This window comes from Mesoplodon bidens (genome assembly GCF_964165515.1).
Source record: "Mesoplodon bidens genome assembly, chromosome: 3".
NCBI lineage: Eukaryota > Metazoa > Chordata > Mammalia > Artiodactyla > Ziphiidae > Mesoplodon > Mesoplodon bidens.
Window position 1 is genome coordinate 35,124,920 of NC_138178.1, and position 25,430 is coordinate 35,150,349.

Consider the following 25,430-nt stretch of genomic DNA (forward strand, 5'->3'; position numbering starts at 1 on the left):
TGAAATGTTGAAAATGGAAATAATGTGGCAGGTCATAATAAATGCCAGCTCAGGAATTCCTTAAAAGTGTGTTTCCCCAATACAATGCAGTATTGTGCTCTTTCCAAGGGCCATAATTTAGCCAACCCATTTTGACAGATTCTAATGAACCAAATGTCATGTATGACAATATCCATTACCTGTGCTCACTGCAGTCTGACAGCAATCACATGCAGAGAAACACTGTATCCTAAGCTGGCTATTTCTAAAGAAACATACCCCTTTAACAAACACAAAGAAAGATAAACAGGAATGTGTGATGTTCTGATGAAAATCCAACCCGATATAAGAAGCAGAAAGATAATCTAGCACAAATGAGGAAAATCCAACAAATTCTGTGAAATGTCAATGGAATAAAAATAACGGCTTTATGGAATATAACGAACTGGTTAAAACAGAGCTGAACATTGTTTATATAGCTTCTAATACAGTTCTACATTATTTCTTGTAATTCACACTTATTATCAAGTGTAAAAGCAATAGCCCTGGTATATATTATTGCCAATTATTCAAACAGAATAGGATTTTCTTGGAAAATCCATTTTTAAGGAAGAACATTGATCCCAACCTGTTCCTTTAAATCCCAGTTTTACTCATATGTTTTGATCTGACAAAGGAAGCATCTGTTAAATGGATAAAATATACAGAGATGACTCATTTATCTGACACCATTAGGGAAATGAGTAACTTTCCAGGTAAAGAAGGATGCCCTCCAGAGTATCATTTTTAGCTTAACTCTTTTTAAATGGAAAGCATACATTAAAGCCTTTAAATTAGGGACTTAGAAAAGAATTTTACACCTTCTTGGTACTCAGCCTTATTTCAGGGAATGCCCATTACTATAAAAAAGCAATGGGTCAGTTTGTGTGATTCTAACTACTCCCAACCACTAAGCTTTTGAGCCCTCAAGGCTGGTTGTGAAACTGAGCTATGGTTTTTCAAACCCCAATCTCCATCCCAGCTTCTGACCCCCTTCTCCCTTCTTTCCCCTTTGCCACACAGAGTGACCTAGGCACCATTCTGAGGAGGATACTCCAGCCTCAGTCCTTAGTTCACCATCCCAGGCTTCGGATAGCATTTCAGATTCAACTCTGCAGGCTTTATTCCTGGAGTTCCCACTTGGACAATGCATTGGTTTGGAACTTCCTAGGTGGCCAGTTCTCCTGGCCTTATTACTAGCACCTTCTCTGGGTAATCAGTACCTGCAAGTGACCCAGCACATTCTAAAATGTTCCATGTCATTTTTATTTTTTTTATTTTCCTCTTACTGTATGTATTTTATTTAAATTTTTTATTTATATTTTTATTGCATATATATAATATACAATACTTATGTTATATATTTATAGTGTGTGTGTATATATATATATATATATATATATATAACAAAATTTACTATTTTAACCATTTTAAAGTGTACAGTTTTGTGGCATTAGGTACATTCACAATGTTGTGCAATCATTACCTCTATCTATTTCCCAGAACTTTCTCATCATCCAAACAGAAGTTCTATATCATTAAACAACAACTCCCCATTCCTCTCTCTGCCCAGCCCCTGGAAACTTCTATTCTACTTTCTGTCTCTATGAATTTGCCTGTTCTAGGTATCTCATATACAATATTATACAATATTTATCCTTTTATGTCTGGATTATCTCAGCAAAATGTTTTCAAGATTCAACCATATTGCAACACATATCAGAATTTCATTTTATTTTAACAGAAAAGTAAACAGAAATATAAAAATGAGATAAACCAAAGAGTTTCTTCCCTGTAAAACAGGAAGGAAACTTCCTCTTTTGCAATGGCACTGGAGAAAAATGAGGAAATAAAATCTTACAAACTTATGGAATGGAGGCAAAACCATGGGAAACTTTAGGATAACAAGATAATGGGAACGTTGTAGTCATCTTCCTGCAGTGTCCTTCCCTTTTCACACTCCTTGCATTCCTGGCTCTTTCTTCTCTATCTAACCTCCATCCATGGCGTTCCTCAGGCCTCAGGCCTGGGTTCCTATCCCCTACTCTACCCTCATCTGTTCCTGTATCTTTTTTTTTTTTAATTTAATTTATTTATTTTTTATACAGCAGGTTCTTATTAGTTATCTATTTTATACATATTAGCGTATACATGTCAATCCCAATCTCCCAATTCATCCCACCACTACCGTCCCCCACCATGTCATTTTTAAACATCAGATTTTTAATGTCAGTTTTTAGATGTTATCCATCTCTTAAAGAAAAAAAAAAATTAGGATCTACAGGTCAGATACCACACCACTAGGTTACCTGCTCTGTGACAATTCTGTCCCTCTGAAATTAATGCAAAAACCATAGACCTGGGTGGTCTTTTTCAAACTAAGATCCATAGAGGTCCAGTACTTTTGTATTTTCTATGCTAGTTTCCATTGAAGACATAATTTAAAAAATTAATCTAAGCATGTTGAGGCTCATCTGAGGGTGGGAACACATTATACCCAAATGATGTCCCTGTTCCCTTTTGTATTTACATTGATGATTGTGTTCAAATCGATGGATCACCCAAAGTGATTGGGTTTTCCTTTCAAGGAAATCTTTCTCAAACCAGGGTGCAAGTTCTCAGGTTTTGAGTGTTAACTGCAAGGGAACATTTCTAGGGGGTTCTCTTCCTTTGTCAAACATGTCCAACCTCAATTTTATATACCTTTTTAATCACAAAATTATTCTATTAAATGATTTAATATGAGCAACTTTAATGAGTAATGCAAATTACTATTTCAAACTAACACTTTATTGATTAGTGTTTGTACTGATAGACAGGTATTCATGTTTACATTACAGTATGCATTTCACCCAAATGTAGAGGGAGGGGAATCAATGTGTGTGTGTTTGTGTAGGTGAAATTGAACACCTAAACATATGCATCCCCCAAGGCTGAATCCTCCAGACTTCTCTGCTCTGAAAAGTGAAAAAAGGAAAAGGTTTCCACAGAAAAATAAAGTTTCTCCGTAGAAGACAAAAGTAAAGGTGAGGTCTTCTGTCTCATTAGTGAAGTTCTTCAAAGAAAAACAAGAAGAGCAATGACCCACCAGACATAGAAGAAGGTGGTTGCTTATTAAATAAGTGTGAGTCTTGGACACCCATTCCCCAATCCTTTCCATTTATTAAAATTGCCCCCAACCTTCAAAGTATCCCAGTATTGGTAGCCACTCCCCGAGTGGTCCTTCATCACTATTTAAAAAGAATATTTATCATGTTTTAACGATCAAAGTATTATACTGTTATTTGCAGAAAACCTGGAAAATATATTTAAAAGAAAATTGGAAACATCCATAATTCTACAATCCAAAGATAACCACTGTTAACAGCTTGGGGGTATTTCTTTTTTTTAACATCTCTATTGGAGTATAATTGCTTTACAGTGGTATTGGAGTATTTCTTGATGTTCTTCTTTCTGTCCACATATGAACAAAATTAGAGACTTGTATGATTTTGTGACCTAATCTTTCAACTTATGGATATAATATTAATGTGTCCCATGTTATTTTGAAAGTGTATATGTAATAAAAATTTTGTAATATTCCATCTTAGAAATCCCATAATTTACTTGACCATTTCCCTATGGTTTAATATTTCGATTGGTCCTGGTTTTCACATATTATAAACGATGATGAGATCAATGTACTTTTGCATAAACCTTTTTTTTAAACTTAAAATATTCCCTCGATTAATTCTCAGAAAAGACATTAGCTGGGTCTAAAAGTAAACATATTTTTGAGGCTCCTAATAAAGGTTGCAAAACTGCTTACCAAAGCATTGCACTTATTATTATTCAATAGCATCACATAAGCCTAATCTTTCCCAGCACTGGGTTTTCATACTTTTTCTTTTTTTAAGTAAAGTTGGGGGGTGATGCTATTTGGTCATTGCTTGGATTTACATTTTATTGATTATAAGGGAAGTTGATTTTTTTTCTAACAAATTTAATCAGTTATACATATACATATGTTCCCATATCCCCTCCCTTTTGCGTCTCCCTCTCGCCCTCCCTATCCTACCCCTCCAGGCGGTCACAAAACACCGAGCTGATCTCCCTGTGCTATGCGGCTGCTTCCCACTAGCTATCTACCTTACGTTTGGTAGCGTATATATGTCCATGCCGCTCTTTCGCTTTGTCACAATCTTTCCATATGACTTAACGGATCTTCTGCTTTCCTTTTAGAAGAATAAATTATTTTCCTTTACCATCTATTTTCCTTAATTTTTCTTACAAAGTATTTTGTACAGTAAGCATTTTAACATAATTTGTATTATATATTTTCCTTTAACTTTTCATTTGAATGATTTTCAATAAATATACATTTTAAGCCTTCTAAGTAGTCAAAGTCATCAATACACTTCATTTTCCATTCATTGTGAGTTTCTCCATCAGAAATTTGAGAAACATCTATTTTTACAGTCTTATTATATTTTTATGGTTTAATTTTTATTTAACTCTCCAGTCCATATGGAATTTATTTTGGCATATGGAAAGGACTTTTAACTTCCTCTAAATATTTAACCAATTCTTCTAATACCACTTGTTGACTATATTAAATGTTTACATTTACTGAAAGTATTTGAGGCTATATGTTTACTTCTCAATATAGATTATAGTTAATTATGATTTTTGAGATAGTATTCTCTTTTTTGTTATTTCCTACAAAGTGTGTAATTACACTTCTCATTTCCTCTTTGATAAATCATTGCTTTAGGAGAATATTTTTAAATTTCTAAGTGTTTATAGTTTTTTGGCTTAAAACATCTTTTCTTTTTTTTTTTTTTTTTTTTTTTTTTTGCGTTACATGGGCCTCTCACTGTTGTGGCCTCTCCCGTTGCGGAGCACAGGCTCCGGACGCACAGGCTCAACAGCCATGGCTCACGGGCCCAGCTGCTGCGCGGCATGTGGGATCTTCCCAGACCGGGGCACGAACCCGTGTCCCCTGCATCGGCAGGCGGACTCCCAACCACTGCGCCACCAGGGAAGCCCAAAACATCTTTTCTTAATGTTTATTTGGATTACTTAGACTCAGAGAACATGGGCTATATTCATCTCCATATCTTCATTTTTTCTATATCTGCATTTCTTAAATTCTAAGGTGCTGCTTCCCACTTTTTTTTGAAATCAGAATGCAATACAATCAACATAGATATTAGTGATATTTTTGGATTTTTTTCACAAAAGCTTTTAGTAAATCAAACATGTCTTATAGCATATATTTAATTTCTTCTTCTCTTCCACCTGATCTCTTCTGTCATTTGTGAGTACATAGGTTAGCTCTCTGAGGTGTGTATAACATAGCTACAATCTCCTTCTCATCGATTTTATTTCCCTGTCCTTTTCCCCTGTTACTAAATTTCTGAAATTTGTTTTCACTGATTCAATTTTCTGCTGAATCCAGAATGCTTAATACCTCCTGCATCTTGATTTCCTTTGAAACTATGCTTTTCCTCTTTTTTAGTCTTTGTTCACCTCAGCCTGCTATGCCGCCTGATGGTCTAAGCGAGTTTCAGAGAGGTAATGACTGAAAAACAAACCAGTCAGTGTGCTGTATTTCTTAGGTTTCTTCTTGCAAATCTATTTTGGAGGGAGGCAATATCTAAGAGTGTTAAGAGAATTGGAGGTTCCCTTTCTTTCAAACTGAAGAACATTTTTTCGCTTCTGTGACATCCCGTGCTTATACTTTTTTAGAGAGAGTAATCCATCTAGAATCAGATTAAAACCGAGCAGGAGTTAAACGAGGGTATGCTGTGGTGGTGGTGGGGGTGTCTCTCAGAGACCTGTAGGGAAAGACACCTTATTCACCCCAATACTTTACTAAAGAATCTCTGAGTCTGAGTCACCAGCAGGTGCATATGGGGCAAAATGACCGTGGGGTCCAACACCACTAAATGCTCATGAGCATTAGAGTATGCCAGGTATTTAATGATATTGATGATCAGATGAATTCTGGTGTATGTTTGTTTTTGGCCTCACATTGCAGCATATGGGATCTTAGTTCCCTGACCAGGGATCAAACCCACGCCCCCTGCCAGAGTCTTAACCACTGGACCGCCAGGGAATTCCTGAATTCTGGTCGTTTAAAACAAGATTTCCTGCACTGTGTGGCAAGAGGGAGGCCTAATAGAGAGATGTAGAGCATCTCTGCAAGACCACACATGGCAGACCAAAATGAAACTTCAAGGCAACCTCTGATAGCTCTGCCAAATGGGTCAGCTTTGCTAACTTAAAAAGTACTTATGGGGCTTCCCTGGTGGTGCAGTAGTTGGGAGTCCGCCTGCCGATGCGGGGGACGCGGGTTCGTGCCCCGGTCCGGGAGGATCCCACGTGCCGCGGAGCGGCTGGGCCCGTGAGCCATGGCCGCTGGGCCTGCGCATCCGGAGCCTGTGCTCCACAACGGGAGAGGCCACGGTGGTGGGGGGCCCACGTACCGCAAAAAAAAAAAAAAAAAAAAAAAAAACAGTACTTATGCTCCTAAATAAATTGCAACATTTATATATATCGATGTATCTATATCAATATATGTAACTAAACTGTATAGAAAAAAGATTTCCTATACTCTTCATCTGAACCTGGGAAAGAACAAAAGGATTTTTGCATTTATTTTTTAGGCTTCTTATTCTAATATTCTGCAATAAAATTTGGCAAATTTAATGAAGTATTTTTTAACTTAAAAACTATAAGTGACTATTTTGTCTTAAAACTAAGAGAAAATAAGCTTTTAAAATATTTCCACTAAGAATTTACCCCAAGTTCATGGCATTAATAAATCCACGTCTTAAAATGGGTTGAATTTGGGATGCTTGTGTTCTAAGAGCACTATCCTGTAATGGGGCAGGAAATTAAGCTGCTCCAAGTTAGGACACAAAATAGACTCAACTTGTAAAATATGCTAATGGTAACACAGTTTCACTTGCAACTGCAGGGCATACTTAGTGCTATTCAAATAGTTTAGTGCTAAACACAGTCATTCAGAATGCAATGCCCACTGACACATTCTTATCTTTGTAAATGCTGGAACTCCAAAATACCTTTTGTCACCAACCTCTAAATCAATACTTCTCAAACATGTTCTGATTTCAGAATGTGTGAAACATCGTGGGATGCTTTTACAAAGCCCCATGGAATACTAATAAATTAAACTTTATTGTTCATATAATTTTGGACTAATAAAAACTATTTTATGTCATATTCTAATCTGGCAAAGAGGTCAGGAGCCAAACACTAAAGAACCATCTATAGAATAAACATCTAGTTGCAAAATATTTTTCTAATCAAGTTCTTTCCTGTGAATTTGATATTTTTAAATTTGCATTATTTAATTTTAGGCATGCAACCTAGTATGGGAAAAAATGAACTCTTCCCTTGAGAAAGACTAGGTTTGACGAGGTTATTAATTCTTCCAAGCTGCAACTTCCTTATTAATAATATGAAATGATACTAGCCACCTCACAGGAATGTGGTTTCATTTTGTTGTTGTGTAATTGTTACCCTTTTACTTTTTATTATGGAAAATTTCAAATATACATAAAGATAGAACACTAAAACTAACCCCAAGGATCCCTCATTCCGCCCCACAATCAGCAACCCAAGGTCAATTCTAATCCATCCACCACCCACCTACTCCCCATTATCTTGAAGCAAATGCAAAATATCATGTCATTTTATCAGTAAACATTGTCATGTGCCTCTACAAAAGACACTCTTTTTAAACATAATCACAATGCTGTTTTCACATCTTAAAATTTAGCAATTGACAATAGAATATTAATTTTCTAATTTTCTTATGTCATAAATGGTATTGCCATTTGGGGTTTCTTGTTTGTTTAAATCAGGATCCAAATAAGGTCCACATATTGCAACTGGTTGATATATCTTCTACATCTCCTTTCATCTTTTTGGTTCCCGTCTAGTCTTTTTTTTTTTTTTTTTTTCTTTAACAACGTATTTGTTGAAGAAACTGTGTTATTTGTCCTTAAAGTCTCCTCCTGTCTGGATTCTGGTGTTGCAGACCCATGGATGAGTTTAACGTTTCTCTGTACCTGTTTCTCTGTTACTTCTTACAAATGGGCAGTTGGATCTAGAGCCTTGATTTTTTTGTTGTTGTTTTAGCCACGGGTGCGGCTTGCTGGATTTAGTTCCCCGACCCGGGATGGAACCTGGGCCCCTCAGTGAAAGCGCCGAGCTCTAACCACTGGACTGCCAGGGAATTCCCTAGAGCCTTTATTTTTTAGGAAGGTGGTGGGAAGCACAGATGGTACTGTGCTCTTCCAGCATGCGACGCATCATGTTTGGTTGTCTCTCTTCTTGTGATATTCGCAGCTGTTGATATTCAATGCCTAGAACCATCAAATTCATTAGGGGTTGCACAGTGATGACATTCTCATTCTGTCACCCCGTCTTTATTTACTAGCAGGAGTATTTCTGTTAAGACAAAATCTCCTCCTCTACTATTTGGTCACAGTCATATAGAGAAGGCAGGATAAATGTTTGGGGTTTCTTCTCCCCTTACTGGTTTCTAGTGTCATGAGTTGATACCCTAACACCTGCCAACATTGACTAATACATTCTAGTGTCATTGTTGACTTAGGAATTTAAATATAGTTGATATATATATATATATATATCCTTTGCAGTTTTTATTCTTACTGATGCTCAGATTGTCCCAATTTATGCTCGTAAGCGTCTCTACAAGTTGGCTGAGCCCTTTCGATCGGACTATTAGTCTGGACGGCTTCCTTACTACCTGGTAATTACATGATGTCCCAGGTTAATTTTGCATATTTCCACCCCCACAGACCTGGAATAAGCCATTTTTCCATGGAGTTCTGGTTCCTTTTAAGTAGAAAGTGGTATTTAGAGACCATAATCTGGACATTAGGTAAGTTGCAAGTAAGTTGGCCATTTGGTCACTGTTTTTAGGACTTTTCAGTGAATGGAGCGAGAAAATATGTTCCATTTTGTTTTTGTTTAAGATAAAACACTTCAGGAGTTTTTACAGATACTTACAGTTCAATTTTAGAACTATAGGGTTTTTACTTAATTTCTTCTCTCTTATATTTGTATCCCCTTGCTCCTTCACTGAGAATCTGGGTTCTCAAGAATGCCAGAAATAAAAATTAGATTATCCATCTGTATTGTCCATTTGCTTTATCCCACGTTACCCCCATAGAAGTCTCAGAATAGCATTGTCAATGCTACCGTCAACAATGTGATCCCTACAAAAAGTTTTATGATTTTATTTTTAGTTCTTTTTGGCCTTGGATATACCCACTTACAGTCAAATTAATATGTCTTAAAGTTACGTGGAATAATTCTTCTCTATGTGGTTACTGCCCTCAGCTGAAAACACAGATTTTTTCAGTTGTGTTGGGATCGTACTTTTTACATCTAATTTTGTTTGAGAATTTTGTAAATTATTTGCTTGATTCCAAATTCAAATGTATACAGAGAAGCTTAGCTTCTATCCCTCGCCCCTGTACCTTATTCTCTCTCACTTTTTTTTTTCAACTCTTCACAAATTTCATCCCAACTTGTACAGGGGCCATGCTAATCCTTCCCATATTGTCAGTTTTACTATACGTGCTGCACAGAGCACACACAGAGGATTTTTTTTTTGAGGAGTAACTGTAATTATAACTCACATGTAATATCTGATACAGTTCCTGTATATGGAGGCTGCTTAATAAAGGCAGCTATAATCTTAGTTTTATTTGAACTAGAAAAAGCTTCCTCTTCCCTAGCTTTCGAGATTGGAATTGCAGGAGTTATTCTGGATGCAATACTATTTCACATCATTACACCCCACACCCAGCACAATGTCTGGCATGCTGCAGAGATTCAATCAACATTTACTGAGGGAATGAACGAATGACTCTTCCTTATCCTACTGCTGCTACCAGCACAGATGTCAAATATGAAACACCTAAGTTCACAGCATTATAATCTTTCATGGGAATGGTGTATTGAGGATTAGGTTTTTATAGAGAGCATAGTTGTATTTAATGTATATATTTAATATATCATAGCTCTATTCAATACACATGTATTTTCATGTAGCAGAAACCTAATTCAAAGGCAAATTTTTGAGTCAAAAATCTTGCCTTTTTTTAATGAGAAAGGAAAAATTTCTCAACCATTTTAAACTTTGCAGAATTGAAAACTTGTCAGTGTTACATCCCGGAGGGAAGAGGTTAAGAGAAGGATGCACTCAAAGGGACTGGGAGTTCTGTCCTTGTTGGTGGTCTGCCACGTGGGAAAAGTTGAGAATTGAAAGCAGAGCAGCCAGTGTCCAAAAACAGAGAACAATCTGATTCTCCAACCAAGCCTTTGGGCTAACAGTGTTTGGAAGAAAGAACATATTTCCCCACAGCTGCAGGTAGAGAGTAAAAACTAGAAATGAATATACACACACATGCACACAAGAAAGAAATCAGGATAGACTCTTTGCTATAGCCAAGGATAAAAAACATTTTGGAAGCACTTATTCCATTCCTTAAAGAAAACTCAGAAATAAAGGTATAGTTAGAATTTCTCCAAGTCTTGTCCCTTCTGGAAGTCGGCCTTCTATCCAGTCGGTGTCCATGGGAGACACAGAGAAGTTACACAGGCTCGCTCTAGAATTGCTCTTATTCTAGTAGAAGAGACATGACATCCACATAAATAACTACAAACCCAGATGAAGCCTTGGGGCCCTAAGCAAGGATGAGCTGCTCCTCTCCAAAGAACAGAAAGAAAGCGCTTTACCCTGAGGACTTCTCTCAAAGCTACCTGGAGGAGATGCTGTCTAAGCTGGGCACTGCAGGAAACACAGACATTCAGTGAGAAGCTTGGCCGGCCAAGGGTCTGGTACAGGCAAAGGCTGGAAAGGACCTGAAGTCCATTTTGGCCAGAGCACTGGGCACACAAAAAGAAGTGGGGGGATAAGGGACCAAGCTATGTAGGGACTTGAATGACGGTCAGGAATGAGCTATTTCAGAGAAGGAAACCAGTGGGACCCACTTAAGGCTTTTGACAAGGGATATAACCTTCAACAAGCAAACGTTCATTGTGCGTCTACTACGTGCCAGGCCATGAAGTAAGATCTGAGCCTATGGTGATGAAAAGACACAGTCCCTACCCTGAAGAGGCTCAGAGCCCAGTGGAGAGTCAGAGGAGGAAATAATCCCTGTGCTGGGAGCAGAAGAGGGGGAAATTAATGGCAGAACCTCGAAGGAGAGGTTAAAGTCCTCTTTAAGGACTTGGTAACATCCTTAATGAGTTAGATCCAGTTCTGGAAAGGGAGGTGTCTATTATGTTATGTACTTTAATTTCCACATAACTCAAATGTATTCCTGAAAGCAGCCACATATTACGAACTTTTAGAAGTGGAAACCTGTCCAAAACGATTGTGCATTTGTGCATGTGCAGAATGACGAATGTAACTGAAACGGTTTCTGGGAAGAGGCAATATTAAAAGCCATCCGTCACTGTCCTGGGCTATCACTGCCAACGCTGGGGACGTGGGGCTCATCGAAAGTGCTCCAAACCTCAGATCCTGGATCATGTTTTCTTGAAATAGTTCATGACGCAGCATCTCCACGGGATTTGCTGTTTGGATAAATAAGTCACCCAGACCAGCACTAGAAATTCAAACTGACCAGGCGCACTCTCTCTTTATACCCACTCCTCTCTCCTCACTCCCTCCTGCTACGCAGGAAGGTTAGTGATAGCCTGCTTGAGAGGCAGAAAATGTTACAAGAAAAAAGCTCCCAGGATGCTAAAGAAAGGAAGCAAGTAAGCAGACCTAACCTCACCTGGGTGGGCAGTAAAGGTGAGGATGTTATCAGGGGACTTCCTTGAGGAAGTAATAGTTGAGCTGAAGGATAAACAAGGTTCAACAGAGATGCCAGGTGAGGGGAGGGAGCGGGGGATAAGAAGCAGAGGAGGATGTTCCAAGCAACTGGGACAATTTGTGCAAAGAAGGCAGATGGAGAAGACCCAAGTGAATGGACACATGAAAGCTTCATTAATAAAACCAGACCTGGAAATTCACTGGAAGGCAATGCCGAGAGAATGTCCAAATGGGACATCTCTAACACCTACACCCTTGTCCCCCACTTGCCCTTGGAATGTCCCACCAAGCACAGTAGCCAGCAGCACCTCGACCTCAGGGCCACTGATCTCCATTGGTAACTCCAGCCCAAGAGTGCACAGAAAAGTCCGGCCTGGAAAGTTGGGTGATCAACTGTTCCAGTTTGCCGGGATTATCTCAGTCCCAAGAAAACTAGGACAGTTGGCCACCTACGAAAGTTGACACGAGACTCATATTACAAGTATCATAAAAGGTAAGATAGAGAATAACACTATAGACACTTCCAAGGTACTTCTCCAACCAGTCTCAGGCATCCACGTGCCAGAACAATTTCCCCACCACCTGGAAGAGCCCTCAAGAATGCCTTCACTACCCAAAGTCCACACCCAAGAAAACACAGTGCAGAGTGATGAAGCTTCAAACATGAGCAGACAAAAGCATCCATGGAATGACCCAAACCTCACAGAGCCTTAGCCCATCAGGAACCTCTTTGCAAGCATGCCTGTACTTTTGTGATGTAGGCCAGAATTGGCCCAACAAAAAGAAACATTTCCAAACTCAAAATAAGCCAATCAAAACATAATGCTTAAAATCCCTCATGATAGGGAAAAAATTCCATTATTGCCTCGACATCTAGCCCTTCCAACTTCAGCTTGGAGAAAATCAGCACTCTTCTTGCCTGACATGGCTCTCTCTCAGCCGGCCAGAAAATCAACTCACCTTTGTTTTGTAGCTCTCTCAATCTCTGTTGTCCTTGACAAGAGAAAGAAATAACATGCTTCCAGTGAGCCCTCCACCTGCCATTTACTCCCCACCCTCATAGCAAGCCTGCAAGGCCAGCTTCCTGGCCCTAGCCCAGCACTGGCCCAAGATAGCAAGGCACCACTAAAAGCCACTCCCTTTGCTATGTCTGAAGAAGAGAGACCACAACAGAATGCAAGCCCTGGCATTCATTTAAGAGAAACAGGCATTTCATAGCAGAGCAGAGAGGGGGGCCCACTTGCTTTCTTTCAGCCAAGGATTGAGGGTGACACAGTAGAATGACTGGAAGTGACCTAGTTTCCAAGTGCTTGAAGACCTGGAACATCTCTGGGCAGGGACTGGCCAGATCTCAGAGAGAAGAGAAGTCTGGGCACAGCCAGCAAGGGCCCTGTCTCTCAGCAATCCTGACTGCAGTGAGGGACGTGTAGGGGATACTGCATTTGGGACCGTTTTGAATTTCACCAGTTTGTATCTACCATTTAACCCACCTGATGAAAGTGATTTAAAAAATGACACGGTATCCCAAAAATGAGTCAAGGAAGACAGTGTTAGAAGAGGAAAATGTTTGCATGTTTCAGAGGCTGGAACTGACTCTCCATTTAACAGACCTAATTCTTTTATGCTTGAGAACGAGCTGACGTGTGAAAAGCTCGATGATAATGAAATTCAGACTCCATGTGTGCCAAAGTCGATCAGAACAGCACGTACGGTTGCGTGTGCAGTGTTCGTGTATTTGCAGTGAGCCTGAACTAGGTAGGAATCGAGTACAAGTCATTCCAATCAGTGGGTTCCTGTCTTCTCCTAACGGACCATGAGCTCGCCTCATTAGATAGCTAAATCTTTGGAATATCGAAGGAGTGTAACTACATTTGACCAACATTACTCACTAACAAAGGAATGAACTATTCAAACTCAAATGGCTCGCTGCTTCAAAACATTTTACACATAGGCCAGAAACAACACAGAAAACTCTCCTATGTGGAGAATGTGTGATCTAGGTCCCCAAAGACAATGACAATACCCTATATGTCCAAGGGCTAAGGCCACTTCCCTTCACTAGAAACTTCAGAAGTTGGTATATACTTCCCAAGTTAAAAACTATTACATAAATAACTTGGAAACATCAAGTGATATTTCTGAGGCCTGCCAACAGTTTAACCACAATGAAGCTCCCGGCCAAGATATTCATGAAAAGTTCAGAAGTTACTTTAAGAAAGATGGACTCACAGCAAACAGATTTCTTGTCTTTAGAAAGAATGCATAAATCAATAATTAAATAAGGAAGAGGAAAATTTGGTTTGTCATAATTGTTGAAGAAAAAAGACATTTAAAAGAAGTCTAGAAAGAAGACTACACAAAGGCTTCATTTATTAATATATTATTGTTACGACTCGTATTAAAAATTCATTCAAACATTGCTCTCATACTTTTCCTTCCCACAGATTAGATGTAAAAATGTCTTAACTGAGCTTCAGGGCAAAGAACAGGCACTTGGCTTTGCTACTGCCTGGCTGTGTGATCTTGGGTAAGACACTGTTCCTCTCTGGGGCTCAGATTCCTCACCTGAAAAAACAGAGTCCCTAAACTTCCTTCCAACTCTGTCATGCTACAATTCCAGATGCCTGTCAGGGCTGGGCCGCACATCCAGCCCTCTACCTCCCTGGTGATGGAAACAGTAAAGAAAATACAAATTGGAGAGGTGTTTTGAAACGAGAAATCACACAAGTAGGCAGTCAACGGCATCCAGGGGAGGAAAGCGAAGAGTCAACTATGACTCCATTGATGATGTCGTAAGGCCTTAGAATTCTGACAAACACAGAATTTTACAAACATAGCATTTTACACATGTAGAATGATTCGCACCAAACCCTGTACTTGACTTCAGGAAAGGAAGTGAAATTCTTGAAAAGGATGCCCGTCTAAGGTGAGGGGGGTATGGAAGTAGGAGATGCTGGAAGTCAAATTTTAAGAGCTAAAAGCAGGAGGAGGGGACTTCCCTGGTGGCGCAGTGGTTAAGAATCCACCTGCCAATGCAGGGGACACGGGTTCGAGCCCTGGTCCGGGAAGATCCCACATGTCCGGAGCAACTAAGCCCGTGCGCCACAACTACTGAGCCCACATGCCACAACTACTGAAGCCCGCGTGCCTAGAGCCCGTGCTCCGCAACAAGAGAAGCCACCTCAATGAGAAGCCCACACACCGCAACAAGGAGTAGACCCTGCTTGCCGCAACCAGAGAAAGCCCGCACGTAGCAACAAAGACCCAACGTGGCCAAAAATAAAATAAATTTTAAAAAAAGAAAAGGAGGAGGAGGAAGCAGCAGGAGACAATAAGAATTTGGAAATCAAGGTCGCTGAAAGCAACAGTAGACCAGAATACAGCTAAAAGCAATGTTAATTTGAAAAAACATCTTGAATCCACTTAAACGTGGGCAAAAAGAGACAAAACAAATGCCAGATTAGCCAGGGGCTCCTTACCTGGAGTTACAGGGGAGACAGAAGGTAACAGGGGAGAAAGGATGATGGGTATAGACAGTATAAAAGGACCTCTGCGACATGAAATCAAGGTGGTTCTCTTCCAAATGTCCGCAAGCTTATGTTAGAATTTACCCTAGGGTAGTTTTAGGAAAGTCAGAACCCACCACTAACTGAACACCCAGCCTTATCCCACATGCTGGAATTCAAGTTAATGCTTTGGGTGTTTTTTGTTTTTGTTTTTGTTTTTCAGCTTTTTGGTGCTTTGTAGCCTAAGGTGGCAAGGTAGACATTACATCAACATGTGCACACGAAAAAACAATCCTTGGACCATAGGAAAATGCACATGGGCATGAATTTCTAAGTGTGCTTAACCCCCTTTATCCCACCACGGGGGCCCACAAGGAGGAAGCACATTATAGCCAATCCACAAAATCTGGGAAGATGTACCTTCCACATTTCCCTGCACCTAACAAATGCTAAAAAATAAGACACAAAAAGAAAAGAATATTTGTGCAAAACAAAGAGTTCCCCTAACTTTTTTTTTTAAAAAAAAGAAAGAAAGAAAAGAAAAGAAATGACTTTTAACGGAGAAACACGAATCCTGGGACAGACTTTTAAGTCAGTCCCATGACAACTCATGAAGCCCCACGTCTAAAGCTTCAGTGAGTTGAAGGGCAGGATGGGAAGACTCGCCATCCTCTTTCCCAGAAAGAGACTTCGGCAGACGCTGAGCAGCTCTCAGTTCTGCCTCATCAGCGATGGGAGAAAGAACAAACTACAGAATTCAAGACTCCACTTCCTAGAACCGGCCAACACTCAGCTGCTTGCCTGTGAACAGGTCCTCTGGGGAACAAAACTCTAAAACCACCATGAGGAATGACCAAAGAATCTACCCCAGAGGCTGGCTGCCTAGCAAGGCTTTCCACCACAAGCTCCTTAGCAAGTCATCCCAAACTAACACATTTTAACTACCTTGTACCACGGATGCAACCGAATGTCAGAACGCTGTCATTCCAAGGATCTGCTCACTACATGGGAAGTCGCTGCCATTTTCATCTCTGCTACCACGTTTCACCCAGACCTTGAAAACAATGTCATTCCTACTGTGATAATAATTCTCCCTATAAGTGCTATCAGAATGGTTAATTTCAAATTCCCGAAGGAGTTAAGAATAAGCTGATGAAGCAACCCAATGAATATGAAATTCCCTTGGATGTACTAAGGTCTCCAAAGCCCTATTCACTATAACAGTGGAATCGGGATTTTGGGGAAAAGAGATAATTTTCTAGGCAATTCTTCTGAGAGAAGCAACTGGATGTATCTCAGAGTGGGTGAGCCTGAGGTGTGGAGTGTAAGTTTTAGTTTTTTTCACATGACCATCCGGGTGTCCTTGAGTAAGTCATTTGCACATTCAGAGGCTCTGTTTTCTTGACTTGTAAAATGAGGCATTTGAGCCAAAGTTTCCACCAGTTGTAAAATTCTATGATTCTCTAAGTAACAGTTTACTGCATCGCTGGCAAGCCTGCCTCGATAATCAGAATGATCCAATTAACACTGTGCAATGTAGAATAATCATTTTGTACTTTCGCAAAATAGACTATTTTGGGGGGAAGGAGTTCAGATCATGAAATACGGTCGCTTTGTTTTTCAAGACAAATGAGGCATCTGCGGTCCAAAGATGTTGGATAACTTCATTAAATTACAAGCCAATTAGTGGCAGAAGCAAGACGAAGGCTGTCTGACTAGTCCTTCGTGCACTGAACCGCACTCCTACCCAGTTGGCTTCAGAACGGCTTTCTTCACTAGAAGCCATCTCAGCCCCCTGTATAATCCACAGTGTGCCTTTTATGTGACTCATTAAATACAGCCTACATCACAGCTGTGCTTTACTGGCCTCAGGGTTATTAGTTTTCCAGACACCTAATCCAGGAGACATTTGAAGAGTGACTTGAAGGTCTTCATGAAAATATACCAGAATAAAATACTTTAAAAAGTCCTACGGAGAAATACAGCTACACGTGGAACAACTCCTACAGAACACCTACTGAACGCTGGCAGAAGACCCCAGACCACCCAAAAGGCAAGAAACTCCCCACGTACCTGGGTAGGGCAAAGCGGAGAGATTCACGCACAGAGGATCGGTGCCGAGCGGCACTCACCAGCCCGAGAGGCTTGTCTGCTCGCCCCGGCGGCGCTGGAAGCTGAGGCTCGGGCCTCGGTCAGAGCGCAGGGAGAGGACTGGGGCTGGCGGCGAGAACTCAGCCGGAAGGGGGCTAGTGGGCCACAGATAGCCGGCAGGGAGTCCGGGAAAACTCTGGAGCTGCCGAAGAGGCAAGAGACTTTTTCTTCCCTCTTGGTTTCCTGGTGCGCGAGGAGAGGGGATTAAGAGCGCTGCTTAAAGGGGCTCCACAGACGGGCGCGAGTCACGACTGAAAGCGCGGAGCCCAGTGACGGGCGTGGGACGCTGGGGCTGCTGCTGCCGCCGCCAAGAAGCCTGTGTGCGAGCGCAGGTCACTGTCAACACCGCCCTTCCGGGAGCCTGTGCAGCCCGCCACTGCCGGGGTCCCGGGATCCAGGGGCGGCTTCCCTGGGAGAACGCACGGCGCGCCTCGGGCTGGTGCAACGTCACGCCGACCTCTGCCGCTGCAGGCTCGCCCCGCACCCCGTGCCCCTCCCTTCCGCCCGGCCTGAGTGCGCCAGAGTCCCCGAAGCGGCTGCTCCTTTAACCCTGTCCTGTCTGAGCGAAGAACAGACGCCCCCCGGCGACCTACACGCAGAGGCGGGGCCAAATCCAAAGCTGAGACCCAGGAGCTGTGAGAACAAAGAAGAGAAAGGGAAACCTCTCCCAGCAGCCTCAGAAGCAGCGGATTAAAGCTCCACACTCAACTTGATGTACCCTGCATCTGTGGAATACATGAATGGACAACAAATCATCCAAAATTGAGGAGCCAGGAGTCAGTGCTGTGCCTCTGAGGTGGGAGAGCCAACTTCAGGACACTGGTCCACAAGAGGCCTCCCAGCTCCACATAATATCAAACGGCGAAAATCTTCCAAAGATCTCCATCTCAACACCAACACCCAGCTTCACTCAACGACCAGCAAGCTACAGTGCTGGACACCCTATGCCAAACAACTAGCAAGACAGGAACACAACGCCACCCATTAGCAGAGAGGTGGCCTAAAATCATAAAAAGTCCGCAGACACCCCAAAACACACCACCAGACGTGGACCTGCCCACCAGAAAGACAAGATCCAGCCTCACCCACCAGAACACAGGCACTAGTCCCCTCCAGCAGGAAGCCTACACAACCCACTAAACCAACCTTAGCCACTGGGGACAGACACCAAAAACAACAGGAACTACGAACCTGCAGCCTGCAAAAAGGAGACCCCAAACACAGTAACATAAGCAAAATGAGAAGACAGAAAAACACACAGCAGGAGAAGCAGCAAGATAAAAACCCACCAGACCTAACAAATGAAGAGGTGCTAGGCAGTCTACCTGAAAAAGAATTCAGAATAATGATAGTAAAGATGATCCAAGATTCTATTTCCAAGATCCAAAATCTTGGAAATAGAATAGACAAAATGCAAGAAACAGTTAACAAGGACCTAGAAGAACTAAAGATGAATCAAGCATCGATTAAAAACACAATAAATGCAATAAAAAATACTCTAGATGGGATCAATAGCAGAATAACTGAGGCAGAAGAACGGATAAGTGAGGTGGAAGATAAAATAGTGGAAATAACTGCTGCAGAGCAAAATAAAGAAAAAAGAATGAAAAGAACAGAGGACAGTCTCAGAGACCTCTGGGACAACATTAAACGCACCAACATTCGAATTATAGGGGTTCCAGAAGAAGAAGAGAAAAAGAAAGGGACTGAGAAAATATTTGAAGAGATTATAGTTGAAAACTTCCCTAATATGGGAAAGGAAATAGTTAATCAAGTCCAGGAGGCACAGAGAGTCCCATACAGAATAAATCCAAGGAGAAATACACCAAGACACATATTAATCAAACTGTCAAAAATTAAACACAAAGAAATCATATTGAAAGCAGCAAGGGAAAAACAACAAATAACACACAAGGGAATCCCCATTAGGATAACAGCTGATCTCTCAGCAGAAACTCTACAAGCCAGAAGGGAGTGGCAGGACATAATTAAAGTGATGAAGGAGAAAAACCTGCAACCAAGATTACTCTACCCAGCAAGGATCTCATTCAGATTTGATGGAGAAATTAAAACCTTTACAGACAAGCAAAAGCTGAGAGAGTTCAGCACCACCAAACCAGCTTTACAACAAATGCTAAAGGAACTTCTCTAGGCAAGAAACACAACAGAAGGAAAAGACCTACAATAACGAACCCAAAACAATTAAGAAAATGGGAATAGGAACATACATATCGATAATTACCTTAAATGTAAATGGACTAAAGGCTCCCACCAAAAGACACAGATTGGCTGAATGGATACAAAAACAAGACCCATATATATGCTGTCTACAAGAGACCCACTTCAGACCTAGAGACACATACAGACTGAAAGTAAGGGGATGGAAAAAGATATTCCATGCAAATGGAAACCAAAAGAAAGCTGGAGTAGCAATTCTCATATCAGACAAAATAGACTTTAAAACAAAGACTACTAGAAGAGACAAAGAAGGACACTACATAATGATCAAGGGATCGATCCAAGAAGAAGATATAACAATTGTAAATATTTATGCACCAAACATAGGAGCACCTCAATACATAAGGCAAATACTAACAGCCATAAAAGGAGAAATCGACAGTAACACAATCATAGTAGGGGACTTTAACACCCCACTTTCACCAATGGACAGATCATCCAAAATGAAAATAAATAAGGAAACACAAGCTTTAAATGATACATTAAACAAGATGGACTTAATTGATATTTATAGGACATTCCATCCAAAAACAACAGAATACACATTTCTCTCAAGTGCTCATGGAACATTCTCCAGGATAGATCATATCTTGGGTCACAAATCAAGCCTTGGTAAATTTAAGAAAATTGAAATTGTATCAGGTATCTTGTCCGACCACAATGCTATGAGACTAGATATCAATTACAGGAAAAGAGCTGTAAAAAATACAAACACATGGAGGCTAAACAATACACTACTTAATAACAAAGTGATCACTGAAGAAATCAAAGAGGAAATTAAAAAATACCTAGAAACAAATGACAATGGAGACACGACGACCCAAAACCTATGGGATGCAGCAAAAGCAGTTCTAAGAGGGAAGTTTATAGCAATACAATCGTACCTTAAGAAACAGGAAACATCTCGAATAAACAACCTAACCTTGTACCTAAAGCAATTAGAGAAAGAAGAACAAAAACATCCCAAAGTTAGCAGAAGGAAAGAAATCATAAAAATCAGATCAGAAATAAATGAAAAAGAAATGAAGGAAACGATAGCAAAGATCAATAAAACTAAAAGCTGGTTCTTTGAGAAGATAAACAAAATTGATAAACCATTAGCCAGACTCATCAAGAAAAAAAGGGAGAAGACTCAAATCAATAGAATTAGAAATGAAAAAGGAGAAGTAACAACTGACACTGCAGAAATACAAAAGATCATGAGAGATTACTACAAGCAACTCTATGCCAATAAATTGGACAACCTGGAAGAAATGGACAAATTCTTGGAAATGCACAACCTGCCAAGACTGATTCAGGAAGAAATAGAAAATATGAACAGACCAATCACAAGCACTGAAATTGAAACTGTGATAAAAAATCTTCCAACAAACAAAAGCCCAGGACCAGATGGCTTCACAGGTGAATTCTATCAAGCATTTAGAGAAGAGCTAACACCTATCCTTCTCAAACTCTTCCAAAATATAGCAGAGGGAGGAACACTCCCAAACTCATTCTACGAGGCCACCATCACCTTGATACCAAAGCCAGACAAGGATGTCACAAAGAAAGAAAACTACAGGCTAATATCACTGATGAACATAGATGCAAAAATCCTCAACAAAATACTAGCAAACAGAATCCAACAGCACATTAAAAGGATCATACACCATGATCAAGTGGGGTTTATTCCAGGAATGCAAGGATTCTTCAATATACGCAAATCAATCAACGTGATACACCATATTAACAAATTGAAGGAGAAAAACCATATGATCATCTCAATAGATGCAGAGAAAGCTTTCGACAAAATTCAACACCCATTTATGATAAAAACCCTGCAGAAAGTAGGCATAGAGGGAACTTTCCTCAACATAATAAAGGCCATATATGACAAACCCACAGCCAGCATCGTCCTCAATGGTAAAAAACTGAAACCATTTCCACTAAGATCAGGAACAAGACAAGGTTGCCCACTCTCACCACTCTTATTCAACATAGTTTTGGAAGTTTTAGCCACAGCAATCAGAGAAGAAAAGGAAATAAAAGGAATCCAAATTGGAAAAGAAGAAGTAAAGCTGTCACTGTTTGCAGATGACATGATACTATACATAGAGAATCCTAAAGATGCTACCAGAAAACTACTAGAGCTAATCAATGAATTTGGTAAAGTAGCAGGATACAAAATTAATGCACAGAAATCTCTGGCATTCCTATATACTAATGATGAAAAATCTGAAAGTGAAATCAAGGAAACACTCCCATTTACCATTGCAACAAAAAGAATAAAATATCTAGGAATAAACCTACCTAAGGAGACAAAAGACCTGTATGCAGAAAATTATAAGACACTGATGAAAGAAATTAAAGATGATACAAATAGATGGAGAGATGTACCATGTTCTTGGATTGGAAGAATCAACATTGTGAAAATGACTCTACTACCCAAAGCAATCTACAGATTCAATGCAATCCCTATCAAACTACCACTGGCATTTTTCACAGAACTAGAACAAAAAATTTCACAATTTGTATGGAAACACAAAAGACCCTGAATAGCCAAAGCAATCTTGAGAACGAAAAATGGAGCTGGAGGAATCAGGCTCCCTGACTTCAGACTATACTACAAAGCTACAGTAATCAAGACAGTATGGTACTGGCACAAAAACAGAAAGATAGATCAGTGGAACAGGATAGAAAGCTCAGAGATAAACCCACGCACATATGGTCACCTTATCTTTGATAAAGGAGGCAGGAATGTACAGTGGAGAAAGGACAGCCTCTTCAATAAGTGGTGCTGGGAAAACTGGACAGGGACATGTAAAAGTATGAGATTAGATCACTCCCTAACACCATACACAAAAATAAGCTCAAAATGGATTAAAGACCTAAATGTAAGGCCAGACACTATCAAACTCTTAGAGGAAAAGATAGGCAGAACACTCTATGACATACATCACAGCAAGATCCTTTTTGACCCACCTCCTAGAGAAATGGAAATAAAGACAAAAATAAACACATGGGACCTAATGAAACGTAAAAGCTTTTGCACAGCAAAGGAAACCATGAACAAGACCAAAAGACAACCCTCAGAATGGGAGAAAATATTTGCAAATGAAGCAACTGACAAAGGATTAATCTCCAAAATTTATAAGCAGCTCATGCAGCTCAATAACAAAAAAACAAACAACCCAATCCAAAAATGGACAGAAGACCTAAATAGACATTTCTCCAAAGAAGATATACAGACTGCCAACAAACACATGAAAGGATGCTCAACATCTTTACTCATTAGAGAAATGCAAATCAAAACTACAATGAGATATCATCTCACACCAGTCAGAATGGCCATCATCAAAAAATCTAGAAACAATAAATGCTGGAGAGGGTGTGGAGAAAAGGGAACACTCTTGCACTGCTGGTGGGAATGTGAATTGGTACAGCCACTATGGAGAATGGTATGGAGGTTCCTTAAAAAACTACAAATAGAGCTACCATATGACCCAGCAATCCCACTACTGGGCGTATACCCTGAGAAAACCATAATTCAAAAAGAGTCATGTACCAAAATGTTCATAGCAGCCCTATTTACAATAGCCCGGAGATGGAAACAACCTAAGTGTCCATCATTGGATGAATGGATAAAGAAGATGTGGCACATATATACAATGGAATATTACTCAGCCATAAAAAGAAACGAAATTGAGCTATTTGTAATGAGGTGGACGGACCTAGAGTCTGTCATACAGAGTGAAGTAAGTCAGAAAGAGAAAGACAAATACTGTATGCTGACACATATATATGGAATTTAAGAAAAAAAAATGTCATGAAGAACATAGGGGTAAGACAGGAATAAAGACACAGACCTACTAGAGAATGGACTTGAGGATATGGGGAGGGGGAAGGGTAAGCTGTGACAAAGCGAAAGCGCGGCATGGACATATATACACTACCAAACGTAAGGTAGATAGCTAGTGGGAAGCAGCCGCATAGCACAGGGAGATCAGCTTGGTGCTTTGTGACCGCCTGGAGGGGTGAGATAGGGAGGGTGGGAGGGAGACGCAAAAGGGAGGGGATATGGGACCATATGTATATGTATAACTGATTAAATTTGTTATAAAGCAGAAAAAAAATCATAGGCCCTCTAAAAATCCATCAGGGAGAAGGTCCGAAAGCAATGTGATGGTTTAGGCCCTCTTAGCAACCAGGCCCAAATGCCGTCCAAAGGATTAACTGGGGTCTATAACATGAATATCGAATCATCTTCCACCCCACCCCTGCTCCCCCATTATAACTATTTGTGGACTCGCTATTCAGGGAACTTAAATGATTGATGTTGACAAATTTTTTTTTTTTTTTTTTTTGCAGTTCGCGGGCCTCTCACTGCTGTGGCCTCTCCCGTTGCGGAGCACAGGCTCCAGACGCGCAGGCTCAGCGGCCATGGCTCACGGGCCCAGCCACTCCGCAGCATGTGGGATCCTCCTGGACCAGGGCACGAACCCATGTCCCCTGCATCAGCAGGCGGACTCTCAACCACTGCGCCACCAGGGAAGCCCTGATGTTGACAATTTTGATAAAAAAAAAAAAAAACTGGTCTCATCCCACCCCTGCCCCTGACTACCTGGATAGCATCCTGCTCACAGCTGGGTGTACTGGTTCACAGCCTGCCCCTCACCCCAATTCCAGCTCCAGAGCTCAATGTACCAAGCACAGGTCACGCAGTAGAAGCTGAGGATCAAAATCAATGGTGCCTCCCCCTGAGCTGGGATACATAGCACCCTGCAATAGATGTCTCTACTCGCCCTCCATGCTCCATCCTTCATCAACCAGTTATGCTGCCTGAGGCTTTAATCCTCCTCCCAGCCTCATCCGCACTCTGCCCACCTCCAAGCCAGCCCCAGAGCTGCGTACCACTCCCTGCTGCCACATCTTATATCTACCCATGTCGGCAGACTGACCTGCCCAGAGCTCCTCCTTCCAAGCAATATCTTTCACCCCCTACCTAGGCCCTACACAACTCAAGCCAGAACTCACCAGCCTTGACCACACAGATCAGGACAGCATAGCGGACCTCGGTCCCTGGGCCAACCTCCTCCACCCCGTCATGTCCCGTGAGAAGACGCTCTTGCCCCATTCCTCACCCACACTTGGCCCCTTAGGTGCCAAGGTCTACCAGATCTTTGAACGTCACTCATCATCGTAAATCCTAGCCCAGTTTGCACCACTGCCTCAGAACTTCAGGCCCTATCAGCTAGAAACCTCTGCCTTTGGCAAAATTGACATTCTCTGTTTCAAACGAGTTGTGAGTGATTTCAGAGACATATGTAATCTTCCATGCTGTTAGGGCATCAGTGTAAATCGAGAATGGAGAGTCACAGTCCCGAGTGTGCGGTTTCTGCATCTCAGCCAAGCATGGCCTCACTCTCCAGTTGGGTTTCGTGCTGTGATTTAAACACACACGCATGTGCACACACACGCGCCCTCACACAGAGGCACACATGTTTTCCCTTTCTGGAAAATGGGCTTGGAAAAGAAAAGTTTTGGTGCTGGTAAAAGAAATAAAGTAAGAGCTAAGAGGGTAAATAAAGTAAAGCTTAATCAGAAAACAGAACTTTTGGATAATTTCAGAATTACATGATGAATTTGGCAATAGCTGAAATGAACAA

General features: G+C 40.9%; 1 protein-coding gene across 1 annotated transcript in view; it reads right to left on the minus strand.

Annotated features, from left to right (window-relative positions):
* The window catches only part of ADAMTSL3 (ADAMTS like 3), a 367,745-nt gene that overhangs the window by 281,607 nt on the left and 60,708 nt on the right, over nt 1–25,430 (minus strand).